At 42.3% G+C, this 12,133-nt stretch overlaps 2 long non-coding RNA genes across 2 annotated transcripts in view; both read right to left on the minus strand.

Moving 5' to 3' along the window:
- The window catches only part of LOC309361588, a 434,430-nt gene that overhangs the window by 14,973 nt on the left and 407,324 nt on the right, over positions 1 to 12,133 (minus strand). The window lies entirely within an intron of this gene.
- The window catches only part of LOC309361592, a 30,195-nt gene continuing 25,889 nt past the window's right edge, over positions 7,828 to 12,133 (minus strand). The window contains exons 3-4 of the long non-coding RNA XR_014164542.1: positions 9,659 to 9,797; positions 7,828 to 7,864 (exon numbers count right to left, since the gene is read on the minus strand). This is a non-coding gene — a long non-coding RNA (uncharacterized lncRNA). The remainder of the gene's footprint in view (positions 7,865 to 9,658; positions 9,798 to 12,133) is intronic.

Consider the following 12,133-nt stretch of genomic DNA (forward strand, 5'->3'; position numbering starts at 1 on the left):
GCGACACAATTCAGCTCAATTATATTAGCAGTACTCTGCAATTATATCGCACTGCAGTTGATCAGTGCACTTTGCAAGCATTAACTAATTAAGGGAATTTACTGGAAATAGTTATGCTTTGTTTCTGAAAAAATAAATATATTGAGTGCATTGATGGGAGACCAGGATGAGTCATTCGAAGCAAGCAGAAAAGTCACAGAGGTGGATTTGATTTGCAGAGATTCAGTAAGAATGAAGGATTCCAATTTTGCAAAATTAGACTTGAATGTTCACTTATCCTTAAGAATGGTTTACATCCACCTTACCTCTGAGGATGTTCCTTGACTCCAAATTATTTATTTTAATTCATTTAAAAAATGAAACAAAAAAATCCCTAAATTTGTTTTCATTTGATATGCCTTCCTTCCTCTGGAATTTAATTTACCTTATATTTGTTTGCTCTCATGAAATGAGTGAATAAAAATTGCTCATCTTGTTTCCTTGTAACTGCTCAGTTCATTGAATTCTCTAAATGTAACTGAGAAATGGTACCCCCCCCCAATCCTATGCATATTGAATTGCATATAGAAATAAGGCATATTGAATTGAGCAGGCCGTAATGTACATCGGCATAACAGACTTCAATTGTTGGGGGACTCCAACTCCCATCAGCCCCAGCCAGCACAGCCAATGATCAGAGATGGTGGGAGTTAGAGTTCAATAACATCTGGAAGGCTACAACTCCCCCATCCCTATTTGATACCAAATTGCGTTTCCAGATGCATTTCAAAGGCAGCTCAGTGACTGACAATCTGCCATTTGTGGTCTTTATATTCTCATCTAGCAATAGGGAAATACTTTTATCTAGAACTGACAGAAATGTTGCAAACATTTTGAGCTCACCATCAGATACTATTCTGTCTGATCCTACAAAATCTTTTGTTTATTGCTTATGGATCATTCCCCCTTAACATTGGGATGGGCAACTTGTGGCCCTCCAGATATTGCTGGACTACAATTTCCAAACTGCATTAAAAAACAACATGGTAAAGCCTTTTGCTTGTTTGATTCCTTGTTTATTTGCAAGTGCAGGGTGCGTTACTTCACAACTTCTCCTTGCTCCACAACAAGTTCCCCAGCCTTATAACTTGCTTTGAACCTTCTTCACAAGCGGAGGTGCTTGAATTGCATGAACATAAAGGCACAGAAGGAGCCCGGCTGCTTCAGGACAAGGGCCCATCTAGCCTAGCATCTGGTTTTCACGGTGGCCAACTAGATGCCCATGAGAAAGCCATAAAAGTACCTGAACACAACAGTGCTCTTTTGACATGATTCCCACTTACAGGTATTTTGAAACATACTATCTCCAGCAGTGGAGATAGAACATTGCCATTGTGGATGGTAGCCACTGAGAACCTCCATGAATTTCACTAATCTTCAGAATCCCAGAATGGCAAGGAAACAAGTGAACACTTTCCCCAGTGATACTACTTAAATATCTCTCCCTTCCCTGGAGGTCCCAGTTTATGTGTTCGTTAGCATGAGGATGAGGAGGGATTTGTATGACTTGAGTATCAAGGCCCTCAATGGAAGTGTTTCCCTAGGAAAGAGCTGAATTCAGATCATCTTGGCACAAGTTGTAAATTGCTGGGGGGAGGGAGAGGAAATGAGGAAGCTTATATGAACTGACTTTTTAACTGCTTGCAAAACTGTTCTTCTGAGCATGAAGAACTATTTCAGTTTTGCACAGGCATTGACACCAGTCCCCTTTTAAAATAGATTGACTCACAAAAAGAGCATAGCAAGTGGAAAAAAGTGACCCCATTCCAACACACTGGCTATTTTTGTACCCTCCCAGTGAAAATGTTTCTCCTTCTAAGCCTGGCAGTCCTTCCTGACCATCACAGGGGTGGCTGGGTGGCTGGATGAGTGATGAGTCATTGTTTCCTTTGCAGAGCACTACTTTCACCTTTAAAAAAAAATCAATTGCACTTTCGTTGAGTAATTACATGGGTTGCTCTACTGCACCAAATGGATCTAGAGCTGACAGACCAACTAACAAGGGCAAGCAATGTATGCAACCTCTCCAGCTTTCATGGAATTGTGGAGAGTGTTCACTGACACAAGGAAGCAATCTGAGGTCCTAGCTGGCGCTGAGGATGATTATGAATTTCATTCTGTCTGCTCATTGATGTAGACCAAACAGATTCATACCATCTAGAACACTGCATGGAGTAAAGCCAGAGACTGGCCAGGTACCACGTCTTTGAAATTTGCAGCTGGTCATCTATGAAAAAAAATACAGAAATTTGCAAAAAAAAGTGCATGGAATATTACCGTATTTTTCGTTCTATAACACGCACCCTACCATAACACGCACATAGTTTTTAGAGGAGGAAAATCCATAGGCATGCCACCCGTAGGCATTCCCTCCATAACACGCACAGACATTTCCCCTTACTTTCTAGGAGGAAAAAAGTGAGTGTTATGGTGCAAAAAATAAGGTAATTCATTACATTTCATTTATGCATAGATTCCCATAATATATATGCGTAATATATATGCAAAATATAACCCAAGGTGCATACAATATGGACCAAAAATATGATTAAAAAATATAAGCATAACATGGTCATGCACTATTTTTAAAAACAACAACATGCCAATTGGACTAGATGATCCTCAGGGTCCCTTCCAACTCTACAGTGCTATGCTATGCTATAACATGCTGTCTGATGCAGAAATTGTATACATGGGATAGATGGGAACTATGACTGGGAAAGAGACCAAAATAGAAATATACTGACCCATATATCCTTACAGATAGCCGGAGCAGAAAAGAGTAGTCTTTAGAAATGTGTTTTGCTTCCGTCTGTAAACAACACATCCAGTGGCGTGCGGTCAGTGGACTAGGGGGACTAGGCTAGTCCCAAAAATGTTCCCCTGATGCCTCCTTCCCAAAGCCTGAGAAGCTTCTGCCTGGCTTAGGCAGGAAGGTGTGATGCTCACATGCATGATGTCAAAACAACAACAACACCCCCCCATCGCCCTCGCAACCTGGCGACTCTGTCCTGAACAGTTCCCCTATGAAAAATTTCACTGCACACCACTGAACACATCTGTGCATCTGATAAAGCTGGACTTGAATGCTGCTGCTTCTCCTTCCCCTTCTCCTCCTCCTCCTCCTCCTTCTGTTCATACACTGCTTTTCAGCAACAATGCTCACAAGGTGGTTTATACAGCTATCTGTCCAAAATAATACAGTGAACCCCATCTTCCATCCAGCATTGCCATCATTCCAGGCAGCATGGTCTATGATCAGGAATGATGAGAGTAGTAGTCCAACAATGTCTGGAGGAACACAGGTTCCCCATCCCTAAATTATGGGAGCTGTATTTCAGGATATAAAAAATAAGATTCTGTGTAGGTGCAGCCAACATTCAGACTGAACTGGTAGCTCCTTACTCCCTATAATTCCTCATTGATCACCATGAAACTACATGAATGACAAAGCTTTACAAGTGCATGTACAAAAGTCTAGTTTAATATTTCTCCTTTATTCTTGATAAAACTTTAATAGATGGCTGTAAAATTACACGACCAGGCCACACAACTGAGCAGTTTTTTTTAAATATAGAACAGATTCTATATTATTTTATTTTACTTTACTGCAATTTTATTTTACTTTCCTGACGCTAAATGTGCAGAATTGTCCTTTGAATATTCTCCACAATTTTATTATTCCTCACCATGATGTTCCTGGATGGTGATAGGTGCAAGGCACTGTTGAGGGGATGCATACTGGGGGTCAGGCAGGCTGCACAATCGATGCTGCTGCTAGCACTTGCAGGAACTGGAAGAAATCGGGGGGGGGGGAGTGAAGAATCTGTGCTATTGCCATAGCTAATGGTGAGCCTGGCCCATGAGCAACTGTTGGAGAATCATATAATTGTGGAGTTGGAAGGGACCCCAAAGGTCATCTAGTCCAACTCCCTGAAATGCAGGAATCCCGAGTGCCTTGGTTAACAGATAAACACAATGACACATTGTGCTACTGGGGCATTTTCCACTGGATGAATTTCGTGAAATGCCCCCTCCCCAATTTCTGCCTACAAATAGGGAGCAAAATTTCAAAAGGTCATTTGCACACTGTTCTAGACCAGCTTTCCCAAACCTGGTATCCTATAAGATATACATTGTTTGTTTAGGACTAAAAATCCCATCATCCCTTAGCTTGGCTGGATCTAAACCATAAAGTAATGTGGGAGAAACTCCCACTCTTGTTGTACAACATCCCTAGTTATTAGGGTCATCAGCAGCCTGGAAGTATACACCATTTTCTGATATGCACCCATACCCACACTCCATTAGGACTGTGCATGGTGCAAATTCATCATTTGCCCTATTGTCAGAGCAGCTTTGATCCTAGCTGGGAGCCTTGATGCAGGAGCCAAGTGATGATATAATTATATTATCTATCTGGAACAATCTTTCTCTGCCTTGCGTTGAGATCTAGCCTAAGTTCGCAACAGTATCACGTAGCAAGTAATTGAATTCTTCACTCCTGTAAACATCTTTGGCTCACAGGGACCTCTTTGAAAGGTCAGAGAGATTTTCTGAAAACCCTCTTCCCTCCTGCCAGCTTCTTCCCAAAATGAAATACCAGAAGTGGTCCCAAGGTAGAAGAAGATGTTCTGACTGTGTGTCCTGGCAAAAACACACAATACGTTGCAATACAGATTGCTTTATTTACTTTAGGGAAATGGAGACAGAAGTGACAGTTTCTTCAATTTCCCCCAAAGAAAGCTTTGTTGACTACCATCATCTCACATGCCAGCTTAATCGCAACCCTTCATTACTTAGCTTGTGGGTGGGAAACCTCAGTTCTATGGACCAAATATGGCTCCCTATGCATTCCTATCAAGCCCCCAAGACTATCACCAGGTCATGCCCATCATCAGGCTACACTCCCTCACCCCAGGGCCACACCTCTTGCAAGTTTTGCTTTACAGCCTTCTCAAGCTCTTTAGCCTGGCTGGAATGTGTTTTTGCACTCTGATAATGCATCTGGCTTGCAAGAATTGAGTAGCACAATAGGTGTTCTTGTGTATGGAATCCTGTATTGAATCCAAAATTGTGTTGTTGACAAGTAAAGGGACCCCTGAACCAGAGCAATGCATGGAAACACCGTTTACCTTCCTGCCGGAGTGGTACTTATTTACCTACTTGCACTTTGACGTGCTTTCGAACTGCTAGGTTGGCAGGAGCAGGGACCGAGCAACAGGAGCTCACCCCGTTGCGGGGATTCGAACCGCCGACCTTCTGATCGGCAAGTCCTAGGCTCTGTGGTTTAATCCACAGTGCCACCCATGTCCCTTGTTGTTGACAAGTAGCCTACTGTAAAAACACAAGAGCCACATCTATTGCTTCAGCCACTTTTCCCTCTGACCCCTCCCACCATTGGAATGTTGTCCAGAGAAAATTGTCAATGAGTAAACGTGGTCCTTTTAGTCCCATTTCACTTCTGGTTTCCTGTTAAGGCAGGATGGGATGCAGGCCTCCATTGCCATGATGACCTATTCATCTTGTTGATGTAAATATTAATATTGTGCAGTTTGAAGAGACTGGTTGCATGAAAACTGAGTCCTTTTCAGAAATAAAACATTGTCAAGGCCCCTAAGTCACTGGCGGAGGAAGAGGACTGTGGGGGGAGCACACCGCCCCCAGCAGTGCGATCCTGGTGGCGTTCCATTGCGGCTGCCCCCTACCCGTGCTGGGTGCCATGCCCCACACGTGGTGCGCCATGCCCCCAGGACACACACCACGCCCCTGGGACATGCACCAGCCCCACCCCCGCCTGCTCTCTGCCCCCCGGTGCCAGAGCATGAAGCTCCACCACTGCCATAAGTGTCATTAAAACTTTACTTGCAGCACTTTCTTCAAAACAAAACAGAAACATCAAATGATACATCCAAACAGTTCCTTAAGACATATACCAGTCCAAGGCATAGGCTCAGCATCTTACAAAATATGAAATACGCAAGACCTGGAAGCAGAGGGCTGTCTCTCCCCACTGCCTGCATTCCAGCCTGCATCATGCCTGAGGCTATTTACCTGGAGACCTTCATTTATATTCTTACTCCCATAGAGTCTGAGAACAAAGACCAATGGCAACTTCCTTCATAATGATTTACAATTCATTACCTTAATCACCTGATCTAAGGTAAAACACTCACAATTTAGCTAGCAGAAAACAACATTGATTATTATTTTTTAAAATAATATTTATTAAGATTTTCCACAATGAAAACGAAAGATAGAAAGAAAAGATAGATATAATTTACGCTTAACTTCAATAACATCTTTCCCGAACTTCCCCCCTTCCCCTCTTGTATCCCACTTCCCTTAATTAATTCCACAAATTCTTCCCCAAATTTAAAAACCTTATTTGTAATTTTAAATAACACATTTGTTCCAAATTAGTTTGTCTTGTTATCTTTAGTTAACCATTTCTCCTTATATTTTATATAATTCCCTAAGATCGACCCCGTATCCCTTATACGAATTCCCTTATTTTCAAACAGCAAACAGTAAAAAAACATTGATTAATTATTAACTTGGTAAAAGTTCAGGGTCCTTTTTTTCTTTTAATTTAGCTTCAGTGGAGTCTTCCAATCAAACCCTTTCACCAATACACATAGCCATTCCCACTGCAGTGTGAATTAAACCAATTATACTGAACACTTGTTCCCCTCTGCCATCTCTGTCCTCACCCATCATTATCATAATGGTGCCAATAATATGAAGTGGCTCTTCCAACAGCTGTTGTGTGTCCTTGCTGAAGAGCTACTAATTTAGATGTTGCAAGTTGGGCCTCAATTCTCCAAGAGAGTCTATGTGCAATATTTCTGATGAACATTTGCCAAGATATAGGGAAAGTTGAGTAATGACAAATTAGCTTGCATGAAATATTGTTTGCTTGCTGCAATGCTCAGCTACAGGAAGGTGCTGGGTGTGTGCCATTAGCCAACTGGTGTTGGTTTTGGAACACCATGATCCTTCCTCAATGTTTTCTCATTCAAGCATTAAGAAAGTGCCACAAAGTGCCAGTGGCATGGTGTGGGTTGCCAGAGCTTGAGCGATGCGGAAGTGGTGGGTGGGAGGAAGGGAGGAAAACAGACGGTGTATGCATGGACATTCAACTGCCTAATGGCGCCCACATCACCCAGGAGAATGCTGTTGCAGACATAAGAAGGGAAGAGTTGTTCTGTTGTCTGGAGAGGTCACTTCCTGGTTCTCATGGAGAAGCTGTTTTCAATGGAGTCCAGCGACAAAAGTGCACAGCTGTATTGAGGCAGCACCGTGTGTTGATATTTTTCACCGCCAACAATTTTGTGCCCATGGCAACTGCCTTTCTGGCCCTGCCACATACTATGCCATTGTTGTCCCCAGCTAAGAGCTAGAGAAGTGACACAAAGCCTACTGGCATTTATCTCCCCTTCCTCAGTCAGCATTTAAATTCCACCTTGCTCACTGCATTACCCCTCTTGACATTGTTTAAGTGCCTTACTTCCTGTGCCTCACCCAGGAACTGTGCAAATCATTCCTGCAATAGCTTACTAACACAGACTCTCTTGTTTTGCATACCTACAAATAGTGAAGTTGAAATAACCCTCAAAGCCGCTGAATGGCATTCTTCATCTTTTGAAGGCCTTGTCCACAGTGAATCAGTTCACTGTGCACCCAGTGATAATTAGAGCAACTTATTTAAAACTTACGACCTAATTAGTGATTTTAATGGTCATTAATTACACAAAGAGCAACAAAGCCGTAACAGCTTCCAAGTGACCGCCTTCCAATGTAAGGTTCAGGTATTTATCTGGGCCTGTAAAGAAGAGAAGCGAGCTAGCTTAACATCTAATTAAACCAAATTGTCCCCAGTAATTATAAGCAATGTGATTTTATTTATCTGGTTTAATTGCCAGGGCCTTTAAACAGTCTTTGACCTGGCATAGTGGCAGAGAGGACAGAGGGGAGATTAAAAAGCTATCCATCAATGTGGAGAGAGATGGAGAATTATAGACTCTAGTGCCAAGAGGTGACAGAAATCAAGGAGGTGAACGGAAAGGGAAGATTTTCCCAAGAGATGAAATTGATAAAGGAAAGGCATATTTGCCTAAATAGAACCTGCCCTACTACATATGGACTAGAATGAGTTGGGATTGGAGTGGCAGAATACTAGGGAGATAAAATGGACTGTGGCATTTCAGACTGCAAGTGAGTGGTGATATATTTTACCAAATCAATAACTCCTCCTTTAAAGCAGTAAATTATCACTCTAGATAGGGCAGGGGCCACCAAACTTTTTATGCTCAAGGACACCGAAGGACATAGACCGAGGACATTCCCAGCTCAACCTGGTAATACTGGGAGTTGAATCTGGAACCTTCTGCAAGCAAATGAGATTACCACTGTGCAGTGACCCTTCCCCACCGAATTGCTGTTTGGTGGCAAGGGGGAAAAAGAAGAAGATATAAAAACAGAATTCCCTGAATGCCAAGATCCAGGTTTGGGACAAGTACTCTTTAGTGAGAAAACCCCAGCAGAGATTTAAAAATCACAAAATATACAGCAAGGTAAAACATGGAAATATAGGCTGTTGGACCTTTAAAATATGTCATTGTCAATTCCAAAACTTCCCTCTTCCCCCAGCATAGAAAAAGACCACACATCTAGTAAGTTAAGAAATGATTAACTTACAAACTCTCCAAAGGTCAGATTCATGTGCTTTTCAGTCAGAAAACACAGGCAGTAAAACGTGGATTAGTTATAGTCGTGAAAGTTCCTAAATTATTGGTATAAGAACACAATAAGGGCTTATAAGAGCCATGCAGTCTAAGCTTGAAGCAACCAGCTCAGACCTCTTTACACACTGAGCTTCTCAGGTAGACTGAGAGGAGAACAAAATGTTTGATTACTTTTTTTGCTAGGTGAGGGGGAGTAATCCAGCTAAGCCTTGCAGGAGAGCTTACTCTATGGCATTAACCCCTTGATGCATCAATTTGACTTTATAATGTAGGTTATATGAGGTTAATTATACCATATTTTCTGTATGCAAAGTATGTGCTCTGCCATTGAACCATGAAATCTCTCCATCATAGGAGCCAGCTCTGGGGGGCTGAGGTCCCTTTGCCCCCACCAATATAATATCTGGGTTATCCCAAAGTTATTTTTTTACGACTTTAAAGTTCAATTTATTTTCAGTACTATCATCATATATGAACAACCAAACATCCATTCTATTTCAAGAATAAAAAAAACCCAACCAATAAAAATAATTCACCAACTTTTAAATCCTGCCTGAAGACTTAGATTTCAGGCATTAATTAAGTAAACTTCAGCTTCTGTTACCAATCCTTTTTGCAAGAGCAGAAATAAGGCATTGGTAAGCCGAAATGTTTTTGCTCTTAATTGGGGTTGTAAGTCCAGTGCATTATTAAGGGCTGTATATTGTGCTGGCGTGGGGTGGGGCCTGCTGGGGTATCCTCATTGGGCCTCCTTAACCTACAAAAGAAGGAGGCGTGGAGAATGGGAATTGTCTTCTAAAGTCTCTTCCTAAAGTGTCCTATGCAGTGCATTGTTTGGCTACTTAAGGGACCCAGCAAATGCTCAGTCCTACCATTCTCTGAAGTTTCTGCAAGGTTCCTGCATTTTGTGCCTTCTGAGCATCATCTGCTGAAAATCGTATGAAGACAGAACTACCAGTAATATATTGCAGAACCCTGTTGCAGTCCTGTTTCAGCATGGTCAATACTCCTCTGCATATGAGGAAGGAATAATTTCAGTTACTATACAGTCAACGGCACCCAGTGAGTGACCCTTTAACTCACAAATATTGGGCAGGACAACACAGGCTGATACTACAGTACCACAATATCATCAACAACTGGAAGTGTCCATGTGAGACAACACCATCATCCATTAAGGCAATCAAATCCTGCATCTGTTAAAATTGCAGCTGAATAGCTCATGGGCATTGCCATTCAAGTAGCATATGTGCTTCACATTCTGTGATCGATTATGCAGGATGGGGCTTACCTGCCCCCCCATATTTTATTCAGATTGGCACCCCTGCTTTCAGTGAAACAATGTGTGGGAAGTTTTGGTGTGATCAGATGCTGAGTGATGTGCTGTCAGGTATGCATCAACCCTATCAATAACCAATTGTTATTACTATCTCTCACCTTGGTCTGATTGTTTATCTACCACTAGGTCATAGGATTCTGCTTTATAGTGAAGCATATTATTGGTCCCTCTTGTTCACTGGTGTCTACAACATGGGTTGGAAACCTGTGGACCACTAGATGTTGATGGACTTCAACTTCCATTGGGCGTGTTGGATGAGGCTGGTGGGGATTGTTGTGCTGTGACATTTAAAGGGCCGTAAGTTCCAATTCCTAGTGTATGCTGGTGGTGGCTCTCCAGGATTCCAGGCAGGGGTCTCTCCCAATCCTAGTTATAGATGCCAGGGATTTAGCCTGGGGTGTTCTGCATGCAAAGCAGATGTTTTACAACTGAGCAACAGACCTCCCTCGAACTGCCTTCAAAACGTTTGAATCTCTTTGTTGAATAGCAGGTAACTTTGGCAAACTCCCTAAGGGGCTATGAATCAGTGCGTTGCCACTAAGTACACTCTCCTTGTCACCTGTTCACTTCTTGCAAAAAGTCTGTATCACATTGATAAATGGTCCATATCATCAGCACATTTTCATGACTGACCAACTTAATCAACCCAAGACTTTTCAACTGTCTATGCAAGCAAGCTGGATTAGAATATTAAACTGTATTGTCTCCACCCTCATCCTCTGTGACTTCACAAGCAACAAGTCTCATGGTCCATCTCCAGAAGAAATCATCGAGCCAGGCTCTGAAACTTAATCTACACATGCAACAACAAGCCCACCAATATTGATTCTAGGCTATAGCATTACCTTCTAGAGTGTTTGACTTTTAATTGCAGAAGGGTATTATAATACAGTGGGTAGGGGAATGGTGTTCCATGTTCCCATGCCTTCCGGGCCAACAATATGAAGTGATATGGCCCACCCTTCCTGCTCAGGATTAGACCATCTCATTCTGCTGCATGTATACTGTAGTTCAATCTTGTTGAAGATTGTAAAGTCTTCCTCATTGACAAACAGACAAGAAAGGTGTTATTAGAGCCACCAGCTACTTCCCCCTCCTTCCCTATCCAAGCAGAATCAGAATTCAAAATGACCTTAACAGATTGGAGAATTGGGCACAAGCTAATAAAATGAATCTCAATAGGGACAAATGTAAGGTTCTGCACTTAGGCAGGAAGAATCAGATGCACAAATATAAGATGAGCGACACCTTGCTTACTAGCAGTACATGTGAAAAGGATCTAGGGATCATAGTAGATCACAAGCTTGAGTATTCTAGGGTGCTTCAACTGAAGAATAGCATCTAGATCAAGAGATGTAATAAATTTTTAAAAAGGTAAATGACCCCTGGAGAGTTAAGTCCAGTCAAAGGTGGTTTTGCGGTGCGACACTCATCTTGTTTCAGGCCGAGGGAGCCTGTGTTTTTCCACGGACAGCTTTCTGGCTTATGTGGTCAGCATGACTAAATCACTTCTGGCACAACGAAACACTGTGACGGAAGCCAGAACACACGGAAACACCATTTACCTTCCTGCCGCAGCAGTACCTATTTATCTACTTGCACTGGTGTGCTTTCAAACTGCTAGGTTAGCAGAAGCACGGACACAGCAATGGGAGCTCACCCTGTCACGCGGATTCGAACTACCGACTTTTCGATTGCAAGCCCAAGAGGCTCAGTGGCCACAGTACCATCTGCGTCCCTTCAAGGAAGTAATAGTACCACTCTATTATGCCTTGGTTAGACCATACCTGGAATATTGTGTCCAATTCTGGGCACTACAATTTAGGAAGGATGTTGACAATTTCGAACATGTGCAAAGGAAGACAACCAAGATAACCAAGGGTCTGGAAACCAAGCCTTAAGAGGAGTCATTGAAGAAGCTGGGTATGTTTAGTCTGACAAAGAGGAGACTGAGAGGAGATATGATAGCCATATTCAAATATCTGAAGGGTGGTCACATGAAAGAAGG

This window comes from Podarcis melisellensis, assembly GCF_964234715.1.
Source record: "Podarcis melisellensis genome assembly, chromosome: Z".
NCBI lineage: Eukaryota > Metazoa > Chordata > Lepidosauria > Squamata > Lacertidae > Podarcis > Podarcis melisellensis.